Source organism: Pinus tabuliformis, chromosome 9 (assembly GCF_031772625.1).
Source record: "Pinus tabuliformis cultivar Carrire ecotype Pingquan chromosome 9, CPIR1, whole genome shotgun sequence".
NCBI classification, from domain to species: domain Eukaryota; kingdom Viridiplantae; phylum Streptophyta; class Pinopsida; order Pinales; family Pinaceae; genus Pinus; species Pinus tabuliformis.
Window position 1 is genome coordinate 92,203,216 of NC_142307.1, and position 21,001 is coordinate 92,224,216.

Consider the following 21,001-nt stretch of genomic DNA (forward strand, 5'->3'; position numbering starts at 1 on the left):
TAATCATCTTTCATAACCAACATTTTTACATGCCAAATATATCAGACTATGCATGCTGCAATGCTCCATATTTGCTACAGATGGCCAAAGGAGTGTCCATGAGAGTGTGCTAGTCTCAGTGCCACTGCTGTGTTCCAATTTTGATAAGCAATTCATTTTTGGTTTGAGGCAATTTTAATTTGGAGGAATTCAAGCGAGGCATGTCTAACTCCCCTTCTTCCTCTTTCCCCAAATCATTCACTAACTTCCCCTAAAGAGGTCAAGATCTGCTTGATGTCTCTTAGTCTCATCATTCTCCATATCGTTTGCCTTGGTGAAAATCTGCTTCACTCAAGGAATGTCCATACTGCTTCTATAAGTCATTTTCCCTCTTAATAGCCTAAGATTCACATACTTAGCGCTTTCTCATCACATTTCATATTAACTACTAAATTTATTATGTAGCTCCCTACCTATCACCCCTTCCCCTACTAAAACTATGTATATAGCTCCCCTATATACTTATCCCATCCCCTGGTTGAAAAATAACCATATACATCCTCGAGAATTGCTAAGTTTATCCGAAACTTAGCAAGAGACCTCAATACCCCCTTTAACCATCTCCCAAATGCATAAGGACTCATTCCTTTGCATAGTTTCCCTTCATATATATAAAAATCATCCCTTTGGCCTTGGTTTTCCTTTTTAAGGCATAAATCCCTTGTTTGGCCTTAAAACCCTTCTCAAACCCCATAAAATTCCTCTTAAGTGCCTTAGGACTCCTTCCAAGGCATGAAAATCCCTCATATGCATGAAAATTCCTCCTTTTTGGGCTATTGGACCCCCTCCGATGCCTTATAATCCATGCCAAACCCTAAAGGAAGCCCCTCCGAATTCACAAAACTTGCCTTTTTACAAAAACATGGGTCCGATTGGTAATGGGCTTCATTTGGGCCCCCTCCAATGTGATATCGCTATTGGAAGGGGGCGAGCATATGTTTTTTGACTCTTCCAATTTCATAAAAGCCCCTTTGGGTCCTCCCTCCGACGCGATATCCCCGACCTCCGACAGCGATATCGCTGTCGGAGGTCGGGCAGTGTTAAATATTGGCATTATTTACATAAGCGATGGTAAAGCGCCTATTGAATCATAGTCGTCCATCGCCCTCGCCCATTCAACGACCCTGATCTTGTCGGTGATCGCCCATTTCGACGGTCGCATATATGAGAAACCATGTCCCTGCCAATAGCGAAATGCTGATCTCATCGCAGCCATCCATTCGGACCCCAAGGTCAACGGCCCAGGATTAATCACATCGCTCCTATATGGCTCCGACTGGCGGAGCCGAAAATGATATAAAGCAACACTTAAAGGGTTTCGGGTTTGCGGACCTGTTTCAATTATAAATCCTCCGATATGCGGGTTCCAATGGGTCAGACCCGAAAAGAGATAAAGTGGGCCTGTAATGCATTTCAGGTCCGCCATATTTCAGCGATCACATAGATGCTGCCCCCCGGTCCCACCGATCTCCGATATGCCGACGAATCTAGGGCCGTTGGATCGGGCCCAGATTTACCGGTCTAGATCTCGTCGCGCGCCCCCTTTTTGTTGTGTATGTATATCATATGTTTGCCCGATTGGCGATAGTCAATGCGATATCGGCGATCAGCCCTTCGATGGTCCCGAATATGTATTAAGTGTTGCTCCGATGGTCCGCCCCGATGCGATATAGCGATATGGTCTGGACCGTTGGATCAGCCCGCGCCGGATCCAACGACCAGGACTTAATCTCAGCTACAGTGCCGCGCCCACCCAATTTTTCAAAGTTTTTCTATGAAAACAGAGCTTTTCGCTCTACAAAGGAAAGGTAGCCTCTTTTACATTTTATCAGTTCGCCTCCATGCGCTCCTTCTACAAAGGCGGCCCAAAGCATTTTTCGATGGTTTTTCATCGCTCCTAGCTCGATTTACGCCAAAACGCATGGTTTTGCCTCAACAATCTATCAGCATGCATTTCTCCTCCGTTTCACAGCATTTTTGAGGATTTAAGCATCATTCTTGATCGGCCAGCGCCAATAGCATTCCAAAGGCCACAGAGAGCATCAGCAGCAGTTATTTCTGCCTTGAAAGGGCAGAAAAGGGGCGATTTGACACTTGCAAGCATATCAAGGGAGAGAAAGTGGCCTGATTCAAATATTAAAGAGTATCAATGTTGCGGCAGAGAGTATCAGTTAAGTGTTTTAGTGGAAATCTTTATTTCCCAAAGCAGGTGAACATTGAATGGCCTCCAGTAAAGTCAAAGAAATCAGTGAAAGCCCATCAAGGATACCCGATCACAGTTAAAGCATTTAAAGCCACATAACATCAATGGATCAGATGCCAATGCGCAGTTATGGCCAAGTAAACAACACAGAGCCACAGGACATATTTCAGCTCATTTTTGAGGCAGCTGCCCAACGCAACACTTAGATAGATCATCATTACGCATTTATTTCAGGATAACTTAGATTAGAAAGCACTCATTTCCCTTAGATCTGTTTAAGATCTGCTGTAATAAATATTTTGAGATATTTTCCCTATATAAACCACCCTCTGCACTGTTTTATGGGTTGGTTGTATTGTTTTCTCATTCCAGACTTGCGCTGTAAGCCTGAGAGGTTCTATAATCAAAGATGCTGGAATGCTTGTTTCTGAACTGCTGGTTGTGGATTTGATGGCTTAAGAGTATGCTACAGAATTTTGGTGTTTCTACATGACTCAATAAGTCCTTGTTCTTTCTGTTATCGGTTTATATGTGTTTATGCCATTCTTGTTTCACCATCTAAATAGCAGGAAAGAAGAATAGCTAAGAATTTGCTTAGCAGCACTCTCTGCTCAATTCCTATGATTTATCTATGTTTTCCTCTGAATTAGTAATGGATATGAATACTTTATTGATCATGTTTAAGCTAGTTCTCTCAATTCTAAATGCTGTTTAGGAATCCTTCATTGCTCCTATTTAGCCTTCATCCACTTTCCCTCTTTGGCTAGATAAGAGATCCTTAATTGCCTCTCATCCCCTGACCTCCATTTCATCCTTGTTCCAGCATGTATCATTGTGCCATGTGTAGCCACTCTGCTCTGTATTCGTCTCTTCTACCAAAGAAAACACACCCATCAGTTCACATTCATTGACTCCATGCCCAATGGTCTGAACTTCTCACCCTTTGCATGCCAACTCTGTTTGAAGCATCAACCATCCTACCAAACATCAAACAAAACCCTTGAACTCAATAACTCGCCTAATATCATCTTCAACAAAGCCAAATCATAAAGAGAGAGCCCTCTCTGACTGCAGGTAGGCTAGGACCTGCAGTCAAAAGCTTGGTTTGTGGTTACCTCGGCCGTATCCCTTTAGGAGTCAAAAGGGACAACCTGAGTGATAACACAAAGAAGACAACTCAAAGAAGTTTAGAAGACATAATCCATCCCTCAAAGCAAGGGTGAAAAATAAGATTAATTTCTAGAATTTGTGAGGAGGATTAGAATGACATAGACCCTAATTTTATAGAGCGGTGTTACTATTGCATTTCACTACCTCAATAAATCACATCGCTGATACCAATTTTTCTCAGCAACAAGTAAGTGAGTTTAGATAATCTTCGGCAAAATCACATAACCAATCTTTTGTCGACGTGTTTCAAACCAACCAGTGTGGTTCATCGTCAGGACAAGTTGAAGAACCAATCCGGCTTAGCTTGTTTAAATAGGGTGTGCAGAGACTCCAACGGCTATATTGCCAACGGCTAATTTAGACCTAATAGTCCTAGTCAAACCTCTAATATTCTTGTTATATCATTAAATTAATAAATTATATTCATATTTATTAAATAATCTCTATATATTATTATTCCAATATTATTTAAAAACAAATAGTATTAAATTACCATTTAGTTACATTAGGTAATTGTATATTTATTTAATGATAATTAATTAAATCTAATGGTCCCTTGGTAAACTAAATATATCATTTTTTTATTTATTATTTAAATATAATGGCCCATTCGAAATCAATAAGTTATATATAATAATTAATATTAATTAAATAATCTATATTTACTTAATAATTCCACCATTATTAAGACTCAAACAAATAGTATTTAGTAAATAACATAGTTAAGGATTGTTAAAGTACAAGATTTTTAATAATTGTATATCTGTAAAAAGAAACTAACACAAACTAACTAATACTACTGGTATATCATATATTTATCAATAATTTTTTCTTATTTATCATTTAAGTCTAATGGTCCAATGGTAAAATTAGATCTCATCTCACAATTTTATAATAAATTTAATAAATAATATTCGTTAATTAATCACTATTTATTCGATACAAATTATTAACTATGTAATTAGGTAAATATATTATTACTTATAAGGTTTAAAAAGGGTTTTTTACTAATCAAATATATAAGAAATTAATTAAAGGGAATTTCAATTCTAAAGGTATAGTAGAAATAAATATAAATGCATAAATAATGAAATTATGGAAACAAAAATCTAATCTAATTATAATATACCCAAATTAACCTATTAATAATACAAAAACCCCATAATAATAGGACTAAACCGTACTAATACTATAGGATGCAGGGATTAACGGGGAGAAAACCCGGGAAAAAAGGGGGACCAACCGCCTACAACAAATCTTAAGGAGAGGGAAGACGGAAACCCTAAGACCTAACAAAAGGGGAATGAGGAGGCTAGGAAGACAAGGCTGGGACCCAGCAACTGCTAATCTTCCAGCCATCATCCCTATTAAGATTGTTCAAGTGAGTGTTAGCCAAGAAAATCTAAAACATGTATGAGTTTGTTTGAAAAAAGTTGTTCAAAGTCTTTTACTTTTTGTGGCTCCTTCTTGTTACTTTTCAGATTTTGAAAGATCTGACTCAGTGCATTCAACCAAAGGAGCAAGTGCGATGAAGATAACGGACTTCAGAAACTAGCAATTTCACCGACCCATCGGAACGCCTATGTCGAAAATCGCGATAACGAGGTTTCAAAGGTTAGTGTTTTCTTAACAATTTTTAGATAGTCCTCATACGAAAGGAGATCACTAAATGATTCTCATAAGTGAGGAGAAGGAGACACAAAATATTCAAAGGCAGAAGGCAACCATGGATTCTACAAGTCAAGATATTGGAGCGCACACAACATAAAGTTTCCAATCTTTCTGTCATGGTATTTCATAAAGAAAAAGATGAAATATTTTTAAAATGCCTTATGAATACTTGAATTAATTATTTTTTAATGCGAAGTGGGATTGGTATAATTTATAAAGGACAAGAATTTATTTACAAACAAAAGGTTTTTCATTGATATTTCTTTTAAAATGGGAACTTTATTCAAGGTTTTTTACAAAGGAATTTTTCTTATTAAAAGAAAATAAGCACTAATTTATTTTCATTAAAGACAACCACTATGTCTACAAGTTGATTTTGTTGTTGAGCCATATTCATCCAGTGCTCAACAAATGGGAAAAATCAAGAGGCTAACAGAGTTAAACTACAATAAGAGTTGTATGAAGTATTTCTGAAATATTTGGAAGTGAAAAGGCAAACTAAGGGCCCCTTCGCATTGAAATTCGTAAAACAATGTGTATATGACAACACTCTTCCCCTCATAGCAAATACAAAGGTGACCAAGGAGGCTTAGTGTACCCTTGAGAGGAGTTTTGGTGTAAGGGGGAGTAATCAAATAGAAGATGAAGAGTTTGGTGAATCCCACTATGCTAAGCCACAAGTGGGTGATGACTGTGAAGGATTTGTAGAAGAACAAAATAGATATCACACATATTCTCTTGAATCTCACTGTGCAGAGCCATAAGTTGATGACAATTTGGTGAATCTAGTAACAATGTTTTTTTTATGAAAATGAAGCTGTCATTGGAGCACTAGTGTTATGGTGAATCCAACAATGAAATTTGTTGATGTTAATCTTGATCAAGAATAGGTAGCCAAAAATGAATGCTTGTAGATGATGCAACAAAAAATTCATATCTACATGATCCTATTTGGTGAGAGAAGCAGACTTGAGACTAAAAACCAAGTTGAAGACAATCTATTTATAGAAACATGGGATAATAAAGAAATGGAAGCTATAGAGACAAAGGAAAAGAATGAAACGAAGGAGGATAAATCTAATATTGCATAGAAGAGAGGAACAAAATTGATGTGGTTCATGTTTTTAAACCTAACATTTATTTTTAGCACATCGAAACATCATGAAGAAGCAAGTTTGAATAATAATTAAAGTTCTTGGAAGAATGGCTTACAACAACATGTTTTGATGAAGTATGTATAGAAGTTGCAACAATGAATGTTGAATACATCATGGATGATGAAATGTTAATGAAATGTTCATGAATTGGAGTCTTGAAGAGATAACTTTTTATTATAGACTTATGTTGCAGCAAAAGATTGATGATGATAAGCACACTATAGAAGATGACACGTGGAAGCACTCCACATACAAGCTGATGTTTGGACAAATCTATAACATGCTAGACAACGTGGAACAATGAGAGAGCTTCAACAACAAATGAAGAATATAAACTTTGAAGCCGACAAAAAAAAGAAAGAGATGAAACATTTGGAGGATATAGGAATTGAAATAAAAAAGGAAAAGGAAATCCAAGTCATGTCAATTTTTTTAAATTGTAAGACTAGTTGAGACTTAGACAAGGAAGCATCTTAGTTTAATTTTTGTGGTTGTAATTAAGGGGAAGTGTTGGAGGAACTAATTCCAACTGCGTATTAGGTGTCATAACTATCCATCCAAGTATCATAGTGACTTTAAGTTTAGTCTACTTCAGTTAAGTTTAGTTGACAATTTCGCTCCAGTCATTAATAATCGTTGTCTCTTGTATAATTTTGTTTAACTGTTTGATAATGGATTTCAGAGATCTGTGGTTTGAGGTTTTTGAATTTTTGACCGGAGAACCCACAGTAATGGAATTTTTACACCAACGTTTTGATTCCCAAATGGGATCCATCATCAGGGCAAGAGAAAGATGAGCACTTCCCTCCAAGTTTTTCATTCTCTAACAAAGAACCAAAGAAAATTTTAAGGATGGAAACTTATCTCAAAGTTTCAAAATATTAGTGAATATTATTAGTCCCTAATATGAAAACAACAAAATGTCTCGTGATGTTTTTGTATAAATATTCAAGTTTATAATGATTTTATATAGTATATATAAATTTTTGTTAAGATAAATTAATTTTATATTATAAAAATTGAGTGAATGATTTAAAAGAATGGATATTAGTGATTTTTTTTGTTTGGAAATGAAGGAAGATTAGCCCATATACAAATAATACCCCCTAAAATATTCCCTATTAACAACAACATAATCTAGAAAAATTAATCAAGTACTGTTGTAAATGATGATTTACATAGAGAAATTTTATTAGTAAGCTAGATCTATGTTGAAGATATCCTGAAATCATGATGAGGTAAGAAGACATTTCTAAAATAACATTTAGAACATATGAAGGTTATTATGAGTTTTTGGTTATGTCATTTTAGATTACCAATATACATTCAACATTTCAAATTTTGATGAGTTTATTTTCAATTTCATGCTTAGAAGATTTACAATAATATTTATTGATGGCATATTAATCAATAATAAATCTTAAGAAGAGCATATACATCATGTTTTTAAAACTATGGGAAGAAAAAAAACTAAAGTCCAAGTGTACTTTTGAAATTTAAGAAATGAAATATTTGAGTCACACTATATCCATTGAAGGTATCAAAGTACCACTGTCAAACCTAAAGCTATTATGTGATGATGAATCCAAAAAAAATGAAGAATCTTAGACGATGAAAAAACACTAATAAAATTATTAGCTTCATGTATGGTAATTAACGGAAAAGAAAATTAAAAGGAAATCTGTGCGTCGAGAGGGCAGATTGGCGCCTAGGGAAATCAAACATGAAGATGTCAAAAGAGCGGAATCTGTGCGAGTTCTTAGTTGAAGAAACCATATAATACCTAATGTTGATAAACCTAGAGACAGTGAAAACCAGGTACTAGGAACATGAATGGAGAGAAACTAGAGACCATAGAGGCATGGACGGTAAGTTGATAATAAATCTAATTAATCTTTCTTGTACAATTTTTTTATCTTTTCCGTTGAAGTATTGCGTAAAACAGAGAGATTAAAGGTTAACTTAGCTGAGGCATCAAGACTATAGGGAAGAATTTGGTTCCCGAGGTTTCAGGTTCAAGTTTTCTTGAACAATGCAAACTAGGTTTAGGGTTTAAGTTCTTTTGAACAATGCATTTACAGGTAAATATTGTATTAACTTTTAAAAAATATTAAGTGATTTGTATATTTTAGTCATCAATGATGCATACATATAATATTTTAATGTGTGTGTATATCTAAAAAAATAACAAATAATAACTTAACCTTAGTATGAAATCATGCACAAGAAAGCTCAAAAAATCATAATGTAAAAATATTCCAACTAGGTCAAGAAGATGATTTTAGTAAATGAGAAAGTGAAGTAAAGGTGAATGCATTGTAAACAAGCAAAATGAGTACATAATATCACATATATATGAAAAGTACAAAAACCTTAGATAAAAATTATATCACTTGAATTTTGTTAAAGTGTTTCAAACCATTTAGTATCCTTGCTATGAACCATACACCATCTAGTGTCTTGTTCGAAAAAGCCTCCACAAGACTCTGATGATGTGATTTTTACAATAAATCTTCTTACTTTTCATAATATGTATGACATAAATGTAACTTCAATTACCACATATATATCTTAATAAAATAGCAGGAAAAAAATTAATATAATATAATATATTTAACTTAATACAAACCAAACTTATTAAGATATTAAGGCTTTCATTATTATATTTTGTACAGGAAATTAATGTTGTTTTAATTGAAAATTAGACTGTTTTCAAAATAGAAAAAATTATAAATAAAAAAATTTATATAAATTCTGAGATATTTTTGAATTGACTCATTAAAAAATAATGTAGTTGAGAAATTTAGAAACCATATTAAAAGAAGCATAGAAATCCAACCAAAACTATCCTTAAATATAGGCTCAACATCTACACCAAACCAAGTCAACCTCTTAGAGTTAGGCAAAATTTATAGTGAGACTAGGTGTCCTCTAAATAAAGCGATTGAGGCTATAATTTTCATTATCCAAACAACATACTGCATGAGTCTTAACAATATTACACTAAAATAAAACAAAATAGAAATCAATATCTACAGTTAATTACTTCTTGGAAAAATAAGAATATGATTAAAGATACCAGAAATCTGAATGGTTCTTTAAGAATTTTGACAGCAAGTGTCAATAATAAGTTGAAAAAATACTTGCAAGTGTATGCAAAAGTATATACTATCTCTCCAACAGAAAATAAATAAAAATCCTTAACGTAAAATTTCTTATCAAGAAGCAAATCTTCTAGCACAGTCCACAGTTTATTGTTGATATTGTCAAATAACACCCCATCAGGCTTAGAAAGTGAAGAAAAGATGATGTTGGAATACTATTGAAATGAATTACATTATTGCGGATGATGTTGACATCCATTTTAAATTTTTCTATAATATTCACTATCCAAAATCCTCCGAAGCTAGCATAAATAACATTTTGAAAAGAAACTAATAAAGGAATTATTTTCCTAAAAATGATCACAAATTTTTGGCATCAATATACTTTTCAAAATGTCGTCAAAATTTTCGAGAAACTGTATGAACCAGAGTTCAACCCTAAAGTGTGTGAGCTAATTAAGTTTTTCCTATTTTATAAGGGTTCATATTTTACTATTTTCATATTTTACTATTTTGCCATTTTTTTTCGGGTTTTCTGATAGATGGATATTTGGGTCTCGGAAGAGCAATGAACCCTAGCTACCTTGTAGCTTTTATTTTAATGCCTCCCTTGGTCTTCTGGTCGACATTTTTTTGCAAGTGATTTAGTGGTGTGTTTTCATGGTTTACTCAGTGATGGATGGTGTACTTTTGGACACCGAGGGTTTCTCTTATGCTAATTTGTTCAAGCTTAGTAGTAGCCTTATTTCTCTCGTTGTTCATAGGGTTCTTACTAGTACTTATGGTGTTTTTGGTGATGAGGTGGCCATGCTTTTCCTTGTATAGCCTTATTTTTCTCGTTGTTCATAGGGTTCTTACTAGTGCTTATGGTGTTTTTGGTGATGAGGTGGCCCTGCTTTTCCTTGTGCCCAATAACCCTATTTTTACTCGGCAGTTTTTTACTTCGTTGTTACGGGTGTCGTTGTCACTCGTCAATGTTTCAGGGATGTCATCGAAGATGATGATTTTATTTGGCAACATAGCCATCCGGGACACTCCTGGCTCTGTTCAGGGTTTCACCCTATTGTTTGCCCCTTTAGGGTTTCAATGGCATAACTTCGCACCTTTTTTTGTTTTTCTTTATATTTCTTTGATAGGGTTTTTTACCTTGCATTATAATGGGGTTCTTTCCTACAAGCCCAAATTTCTTCTGTTTTTAACAAGTCTATTGGAGCATATCTAGGCTTTCCTTTCCAGTCAAGGTATCTTCTAGCACTATTATATGGATAAGCGGTTTCCCATTGTTTGGACTATATATGAGTTTCCCTCTCGGGGATCTTTGAGGGCCTACATTCACGTATCTTGATATCAGTCACATGTAATATGGAGATTATTCTAGCAAATATGATATATCCATGTTTACGTAAACATATTATATCTAATTTAAAATTTTTGTTTTTTCTTTCCTTCAAAAAAAAACTTAATATTTTACCCTGTTAAATTTGGAAAATGAGCGAGAAGGACATTATTCTATAAAATGATCCAGTGAATTTGAATAACACATTTAATCACCTAACTTCACAAAAAAATTTGGGATCGCTACCATTTCAATCCCGTCTTTTCCTGAAATGAAGATAAAAATACATCTTAATATATTTCATATAAACTCACTTTCATATCTCGAGAAAAAAAGCTAAAATTACACTGGAAATTGTAGTAATAATAAGAGTAACTATTCTTACTCCTTAACATCTCATCCACTATTTAGCATCTCGTCATGATTCTTAGGACATCCTCCCTCTCTAAATAAACATTAGGAACAATTAATTGTTGAAATTGAGAAAACAATGAGCAAGAACCAAATTCACTGTAACCAAAGACCTTTAACAACATTAGAAACAATCCATTTCCAAAAGTTAGAAAAAACTAAACAAGAATCAATATTATTAAATACTTATAAAAATTGAACACAATCAAAGACATGTATGTGATGTAACATGTTCCTGCATTAAATATCGATTACAAAGATGATAAAAAATCAGATGGCTTGCAACAAATTTTTTAATTTCTTAAGATGTTAGTTCTTTAATGGTTGCTAATGCACTACTAATTGCTTTTTCCATCCATCACAACAATTTTCTTAGACAAGCCTACTTTAGAAAGCTAATTAGGGTCGAATCCCATTCATTCTTCTACTATTTTAGGTGTATCATTGTTGGCTTGAGAGGTCTTAACCCAGGTTCAGAGTTAGCTCTGCCAACCAACAAAACCATAAATCGCTGGCCCTTTCAGCAACAACCCGCGTAGCACGAGCTAGAGTCTCACCCAAAGCAGTATTAGGGAATGACAAAGCTAGGTTTTTGCATCCAGAGGTCAGTGTGATTGGTTTAAGTGACTCCTAGGGATTGTTTCGACCTTCACGAACCCTAACCCTTAAAATACAGATAATTATGGTAACATGCAGAAATAGAATCTAACCCTTCACTGATTGACTTAAACATTCATGATATCAAGTAAATAAGTAGATATATTACTTTCGTGCATTAATTAAAAATTTCTTTGTATAAATGCAGATAATAGAGTGAATATACAAAAATTGCATAAGTAAATATAAAGGCACAAATAGTCATTATTAGATTCAATTCCTTTTGTTAGAGACTGTTGTTCCCTACACATATAGTTGCAAGGCTTGCGTACTCAGTCTGCAGACTGACTAAGTTCTCCGTGCACATAGCAGTAGGAGCCTTCCCCTTTGCCTAAGTATAGGAAACAGATTTTCCTGCCTTAGACTACTTTCCCATACAATTATCTTCAATTATTAGTTGACTTCCTATACTTGCTATGAATCCTTTATATAACTTCCACTTTTACAATACATGGTTCGTGAACCATGGGAAGGTCACAAAACATCCTATATTTTAACAAGCTAAGGGACTAAAGCCCCTTTTGACTCCTATGAACTTCACACTCTGCTCCCTTAAAATGTGGATAATTTACAACCATAACAAAATTAGCTGCAAAATTTACCCCATGAGACCCTGTCCCAATAGGTCCCCAACACAAATTCGTGATCCGTTCTCCAGTCATTCTGTTGGTGGTGCCTCGATCTTCGCATGCAGCTCACTAAACTCAACCTTTAGCACCAGCAGATCTGTTGTTCCATGCGCAATAGCTTGGTGCACTTCCTCAACCATTTTTCCAGTAGTGGGGCCTTCAACTACAAGGCCCATGGTCCTCTATATTTGTTGCATTCCTTTGAGCTTGCTTTGCATGGACAGAGCCAACTCACTAGCCTCATCTTCCCACGACTGTGTCCTTCAAGAAATGACTACTTCCTTGTGACGCAACTCATCAATCGTGTTTTGAATAAGATTTCCTTCCTGCAATTGGGTGAACCTTTACACTGGTGCTAAGGTTTGCGGTGTTGACCCGATCTCATCAAATTGTCTCTGCTTTTCCCTAATGTCCACTTCGATATTTTGTAGAGTTGGATCCTCCTATAACAAGGTCCATAATTCCATGACTTGTTCGAATAATTCAGTGTAGTGTTTGACTGTAGCTTGTAGGGTGGTCATTTCCTCTTTTATAACATCCTCGTGCTACTCTCGAACTTCTGAGGGCATAGTGGGTTGCAACTTAAGTTGTAACTCTGAAATTTGCCGCTACAACTAAAACTTAACTCTGCCAATTTCATCCTTCAATTCTTTGTCTACAATGACCAACTTTTGAATCTTTTAAGAGGCCACTTCTACTAGGATCTTGAGCTTTGGAAGCTCATTGTAGGCCTATGCAATTGTTGATTCTAGTTGTTCGCTTCTTGTTGTTATCTCTTCCTTTTCTTTGAGTGCTTGTGCATTTACCTAAAAAATATATTGGTTATTAGTCTTGACCTCACTGATGACCAACAATGCGTGTTGCTCCCAAATCCTTAATTCGTCTTACACCCCTTGGTGCAACTCATGTAGAGTCTAAATGGGAAGTTCCATGAGACCAGGGCTTCATTTCTTCATTTTTATCAGGTGTGCCCTTACTTCTGTTGTGTCGACACGTAGAGATCCTTCTGGCAGTTGAACAGTGTGGAGATCCAAGGTCATTTCTGTGTCCAAAACTGACCCACTCACTTGATTCAATCTCGCTTTCTTCCCGCTCACTTATCCCATGCTCGCCTGAAGAATACCTATTTGGACCTACAACTCTTGTAGGTCTTGTTGTACCTTACGCAGGGTCTGTTAGTACTATTCCTCAAAATTGCCCCATAGGTCTGTCATAGCATTGCGGACCACATCCCCAATTTTTTCTAAGTCCCCTTTTGTGAGGAACAAAGCTGTCACACCCGCTAATTTATTGGATTTCTATTTTTTGTGTAGCCCTATGGAAGTCTGCTTCTTCCTCTTCTTGACAATAAAGGGGGATTCCAACTCTGCACCTCCTTCATCTTCCACCTTTGTCTCTTCCTCCACCTGTGTTCTCTCAGTGTCTGACTCGTCGACACCAATTTTTGCATGCGACGTAGTTTTATCCTATTATGTTGCTTTTCCCTTGGCCGATGCTTGTTTCTCCCTTTCAGCAGCTTCTTTCTTCTGCGCAGCCTTTTCCCGAGTGGAATCCTTCTGTGCTTCCTTCTTCTTTTCTGTTGCCATGGTTTGTGACATCGAAACGTCAACAACCTTACTTGTACCTGTACTGACATCTGAAGGGACAAGCTAGTCACTTGGCCACTTGCTAACAACCCCTGCTATATCCTCTTCGACCACCAAGTAAGGCAACCTGTGCCATAGGCCCATGACATCCTTCTTCACGTTAATGTGTAGATTATTGAAATCTGCCTTAAAGTCAACAATACTCTCATAGTGTGCGTGCAATTTCGATGATAACCTTGGTCCTTGGTTGATTACCATCTGTAGTTATGTCTCAGAAAAGGCCCAAAATATCTTGGTCTCTGTTATGTGCGCGGGGTCTTTGGTGGTCCATAGCGAAGAAAACTTCACAGCCTTCGGTAGGTCTGATTCGTGTTGAGGAAATTGATTGTCCTTGGGTGTCCTTCAGGCCACCAATGTTATCAATAGTAGCATTCAGGTGTAGTGGAACGCCTTGCCCTCATCCTGGTCCTCCCTATAATCTTCCAAAAATTCTTTTCACAAATATTGAGCCCAGTTATGCTGATTCCTTTGGCACACTGTGAAATCAGAGAAATACCAGGTGCTAGTATTTCATTCGCATGACACTTTCTCATGATATTACTAGCTAAGATATGCGCAAAAAAATGCATTGTGACATCTGAAATAGATTGGATGGAGTATCCGCAAGAATTCTTCACCAAACCAAAATCACTCTTCATTTGGTCTACAAACTTCTTTTCCTGCGATTTACCTACAAATTCCTTTAGAGGGTCTACTCCTTGGTATGGTAGTAGTGTTATTCAGTGGATCAACATATCAATGATGGGGATGGGTTCTCCCAGCCAGAGACACGCATCACATACCAATGTCAACAATTGGCACACACATATAATTCTGATATTAGTGCGACTCAAGTGTCGTACCCATAGCATATTCAGGAGCCCCGTGGCCCAAATGATAGCCACCCATTTCATTGGCTCCAAACACGTGACATCTGACTCTTAAAAATAAAATTTTGATAGGTATTTGTCCGATGCAAAATTTGGGAACTTCTCATGGTCCCTTAGGTCCCAATCCTCCATCTTTAGAGTCGATATAGAGGTCAGCAAAGCACCCTCAAACAACACATTCTCTGGTAATAATGGCGTGTTGACCATGAACTTCGTGTTGTCTAGATCTTTCGACACTTTAGCAGTGGCCTTTCAGAGTGGGATATACTTCAGCAACTGAGTGATCAACTCAACCTCCTCTGCATCAATCTCTTCTATGCCTTTACGCAATTCTTCCTCATCCAGATCTAGTGTCTTTGTCAGCTATTCTAACCGATCTATCTTCCCTTTCTCATGGATTTCCATCTAACCGATCTATCTTCCCTTTCTCGTGGACTTGCTAAGGCTTTTTTTGCTTCCTATCTCCCACCATGGAAGCAGAAGGCTTAGGCCTTGGAAAGCTAGGTGCAGTATTCAGAAACCTTACAAGTACAAGTTGGGTTGGCTCTGTCTCAGGGCAAGTTGTATTCATTCTCTCAAGGAAGACGTTATGGTTCTAATGAGGGAAGTTTATGAACCTTGGTTGTGAAAGAAGTTCCTCCCAATCTGTCTTATACATACAACCCTTTACTTGGCGCATAACAAGGTGAGAAAACTTAAGCAAAGCTATCATGAAGCAAAGTGTTTGAATACGAAGCTCTATGCCATATTTATTAAATAATTTGAATTCAAATCCAACTGTTCCCTCAAATTCCTAGTCATCAGTGCACCTTTGGTGGAAAATTTCCAAAGATATGCTCCATAAATGCTTTTACCCCGCTCCTCTAAATGGAAACATTTCCATCCAATCAGCTATAGTGCTTTCAACGGTCACGTTTTCACTAGGATGTGTGGGATCCATCCTTCTGGCATAGCTCCCATCGACGCCTCCCTTCAATTTGTCACGCGGCCCCCTCACTTCTAATTTCCAACTTTCGAGTATTGTAGTTTATATTCTCACACTTCCTTGCAGCTGACTAGAGTACTAAGACTATCCCACAATCATATAATTATTGTGCAAGAGTGGGATCACCCCTATACAACTTCAACTAAATTTGTTATGAAACCATCTCACAAAAAGATAGAAAAGAGAGATCCACGCCTTAGAATTCAGCCTCTTCGAGGGGGCAACCTCCTTTACATTACATAAATGAACAATTCTTGGATGATACAAATGACAAAACCTCCTTTCTATATATAGGAGTCTAAGGAGTCACAATATAATCCAGCCGACCTAACAATAATAATATAAAGCCACAAAAATAACAATAGAGGGATTCTATGGGGCACAGAAATAACAATATGGGGGTAATAGGGGCACAAAAATATAAATAAGGGGTATAACTACAATAGTAATGGGGTAATCACTAGTATTATAGGGACCCAACATGCCCCTCTCCTTCAAAAAAGTGTTGTCCTCAACGCTTGAGTAGTTCTGGATACTTCTGCATAAAATTCTCATCCTCCCATGTGGAATCTTCAGCGGATAAGTTCTTCCACTTGATAAGATACTCTGAAATTGATCGATTTCGTAGCTGTCGAGTTCTTGTTTTGTGACTGCTTCCGGTTCCAATATAATTTTTCCTTCCTCGTCAAGTTCTGGAAATATTGTTTGAACTGGGAGCTTGTCGCCTATAACCTTCTTTAAACATGAAACATGGAAAACTGGGTGCAATCGAGAAGCTGCAGGAAGCTCCAATTTGTATGCCATAGTACCAATCTTTTGCAACACCTTGTACGGACCATAATACTTTGGTGATAATTTATTATCCTTCTTAGCTTGCTTTAGGGACATTTGCTTATATGGTTGTAGCCGTAGGAATACCCAATCACCTACATCAAAACTTCTTTCACTGCGATGTTGATCTGCCTGTTGTTTCATTCTATTTTGTGCCAACACGAGGTTATCCTTTAAGAGTTGGAGGACTTGTTGTTGATGTTCGATGTGATGTTCCACTGCCTGAACCTTAGAATTTTCTCTTAAATATGATGTGATGGATGGTGGTTGATACCCATAAAGTGCCATAAATGGGGTCATTTTTGTTGCTGTATGGAAGGAAGTGTTATACCACCATTCAGCCAGAGGCAACCATTTGACCCATTGTGTCTGTTTATCAGATACAAAGCAACGAAGATATCCTTCCAAACATTTGTTTACTATCTCAGTTTGCCCATCAGATTGAGGATGATAAGATGAGCTATGAGCTAACTGAGTACCAAGACAAGAAAATAATTCTGTCCAAAAATTTCCAGTGAAAATGGGATCTCTGTCACTTACAATAATCTTTGGGTTTCCATGTAGCTTTTGAATTGTTTCCATAAATGCAGTAGAAACTGTACTGGCTTTAAATGGATGTGATAATGCACAAAAGTGTGCATACTTGGTAAGTCTGTCAACTACCACCATGATGACACTCTTTCCCTCAGACTTGGGTAAACCTGTGATAAAATCCATTGAAACCTCCTCCCAACGTTGGCTTGGAATGGATAAAGGTTGTAATAGACCCGGTGTCTTAATTGTTTCAACTTTATTTTGTTGGCAAACCAAACATTCTGCCACAAACTTTTGAATATCTGATTTAAGGCCATCCCAAAAAAATTCCTTCTTAACCCTGTGGTAAGTTTTTAAAAATCCTGAGTGCCCTCCTAAGGGAGAAGTGTGCAATTCCATAAGAATCTTTTGTTTTAGCTGGGAATTCTTACAGAGGTATAAGCGATCTTTGTACCATAACGAATCATTTTGCCAGCTAAATGTATCAGACATACTGGAATCTTGTTGTAGCTTTCGAATAAGTGCCCACACTTCTTCGTCATTCTTCCATTCCTCCCTTGCTTCGTTTATCCAATCTGGTTGGATAATAGAAATGGCGCACAACAATGCTTCCACATCCTCATCCTTTCTTGAGAGTGCATCTGCCACCACATTTTGCTTCCCTTTTTTGTAGATGATTTCAAAGTCATAACCCAACATCTTTGTGACCCACTTTTGTTGCTCTTCAGAGGATAATCTTTGTTCTAAAAAGTATTTAAGGCTATCATGATCCGTTTTTACCTTGAAGTGTCTTCCCATTAGGTAGGGTCGCCATTTCTTAAGTGCATGGAGTATTGCCAACATTTCCTTCTCATAAATAGCTTTGCTTAAAAACTTTCCCTTGATTGGACGACTTTCAAAAGCAATGGGTCTTTCATCTTGCATTAGAACAGCACCAATTCCATTTCCTGAAGCATCACATTCCACAATAAAGGTTTTTGTGAAGTTCGGTGTAGCTAAGACCGGTGCTTGGCACATTGCCTCTTTAAGATGTTCAAAGGCCTTTGTTGCTTCCGGAGTCCATGAAAATGCATCTTTCTTCAATAATGTTGTTAGAGGTGCTGCTATTCTCCCATAATTCTTAACAAACTTGCGATAATACCCTGTCAACCCAAGAAATCCTCGCAGATGCTTTATGGATGTGGGGATTTTCCATTCCTTAATGGCTTTAATTTTGCTAGGGTCTACCTTAACTCCTTCATGAGATACAATATGACCCAAATATTCCACCTCCTGGACTCCAAAGAAACATTTGGATCTTTTTGCATATAATTGTTTCTCCTCCAATAGTTGTAGCACCCTGTCAACATGTTCAACATGATCCTTCCAAGACTTGTTGTAGATTAGTATATCATCAAAAAATACTAACACAAATTTTCTAAGGAATGGTTTGAAAATTGAATTCATCAAACCTTGAAATGTTGAAGGTGCATTGGTAAGGCCAAAAGGCATGACCAAAAATTCATAATGACCCTCATGAGTTCTAAATGCCGTTTTGGAATGTCTTCAATCTTCATTCTGATTTGATGATATCCCGAACGAAGATCCAACTTGGTGAAGTAAATTGATCCATGCAATTCATCCAGTAATTCATCAATGACAGGAATGGGGAACTTATCTTTAATAGTGAGCTTGTTGAGCTCCCTATAATCTGGACACATGCGCCATGATCCATCCTTCTTGTGCACCAATACTACTGGAGCAGAGAAAGAACTTTGACTTGGTTGAATTATACCAGCCTCTAGCATTTCTGCAACCATACGTTCAATTTCACTTTTTTGGACATAGGGATATCTGTACGGCCTGATGTTTGGAGGAACACTTCCTGGAATCAGATGAATAGCATGATCATGATCACGCATAGGTGGGAGACCTTTGGGAGTCTCAAATACCTTGGAATGATTGTCCAGGACTTTTTGGAGATCTGGAGAAATAGATGATTCCAATGTGGAAACATCTAGCGAACATAATTGTGCAATTACACCTCTTTGCTCCTTTTTTAGAAGCTTTGTCATACCATTAGAGCTGATTATCTTTCCTGGTTTCCCTGCAATACCCCTTAATTCAACTTCCTTTCCTTCCGTAGAAAATTTGATGAAAAGTTCTTGAAAATTAAAAGCTATTGTACCCAAGGATTGTAGCCATTGGACTCCTAGTACAACATCAACACCTCCCATTGGAATGGAAAGCATTGGGCTAGTCAATACATATTCTCCCATGGATAGCTTGATATTATGGCACTTTCCAGAGCAATTTATTGTTCCTCCATTTGCAATCATCACTTGACACTCTGGTGCTGGATATAGGAAGCAATTCAATTCTTTTGCTACCCTACAATGAATAAAATTGTGGGTGCTTCCTGAATCAATCAACACTATTACCTTTTTCTTCTTGATTTGTCCTTCTATCTTGATGGTTTGAGGAGTGGTAATTCCCGCCAATGCATTACAAGATATGGTCGGATTTATTTGTTCTTCATCTAGGCTTTGTTCCTGGAGTATATCTTCTTCTTTTGACCTTTCTTGCTCCTTTTCTTCTTCCTCTTCACAATCTATGTAGAATAATTTCTTCTCAGCACACTTATGACCTTTAGTGTATTTGCTATCACAACTGTAACAAAGCCCTTTTGCTCTTTTTTCTTCCAATTTTTGTGGTGTCAACCTTATAGGTTGTGGAAGACTAGGGGCAACAACACTTCCGTCTTTATAGTTGTGAGTGGTATGCTTCCTGGTTGCCATAATTTTGCTTTCCATTTTTCTTGCTAACCTGAATGCCTTCTCTAATGAATCAGGTTCCCAAAGGCAAACATCATGTTGGATATTATCCTTTAAAGACCCTATGAACACATCAATCCTATGCTCCTCTGGAATATCTTTTACCCTTATGTTCAATTTTTGGAACTCCTCAATGTGCTCCATTACTGAACCCTTTTGTTTGAGACTTATCAATTGGCTAAAAAAAGTGTTGCTTTTTGTATCTTCATAATGTGCTATCAATTCTTCCGTAAAAATTGCCCAAGTGATAAATTTTTTACGAGAGCAAAGCCATTGATACCATACAAACTGATTTGGTTCCAAATATACAGTTGCCATACGTACCTTTTGTGTGTTTTGCACATTATTGAGATCGAAGAATTGCTCCATCTGTAATATCCATGTGGCGGGATCCTTGCCATCAAACTTCCTCATATCGATTTTTGGAATATGGTGGGTCTTCGATCCAACATTAGAATCTATGGAATCATGATTAACATTACTTTTGTTCACATCATGAGTTTCCTTTACAACCTTTTCACCATTAGTAAGTATTTCTTGTAGAAAATTTGTCAAATCTGTCTTCAAATCTGCCATGTCTGTCTTCAAATCTGTCTTCAAATTTGCCATGTCTTTCTTCAAATTTGTCTTCAAATCTATCTTCAAATCATCCATCTTATCTTCCACGCCATTTATCTTAGATTCCACGCCACTTATCTTAGCTTCTGTTAGCTTTTGTGAGCGTGACATTTGTTGCACTTGTTCTTGTAATTTTGATATATCATGTAGCATTTCTTCCTCTTCTTCATGAGTCATGCTAGAGCTTTCAGGTTCCTTACTAGGTGTTTGCATTTTCTTTCCTCGGGGCATCAGTTACCGATAATAATGCTTTACTATGCCCTTTGAATTCCGTTAAACCAAGCTTACACAAAAATTTAAAAAAAAACTACACACCTTTTTTTCACTT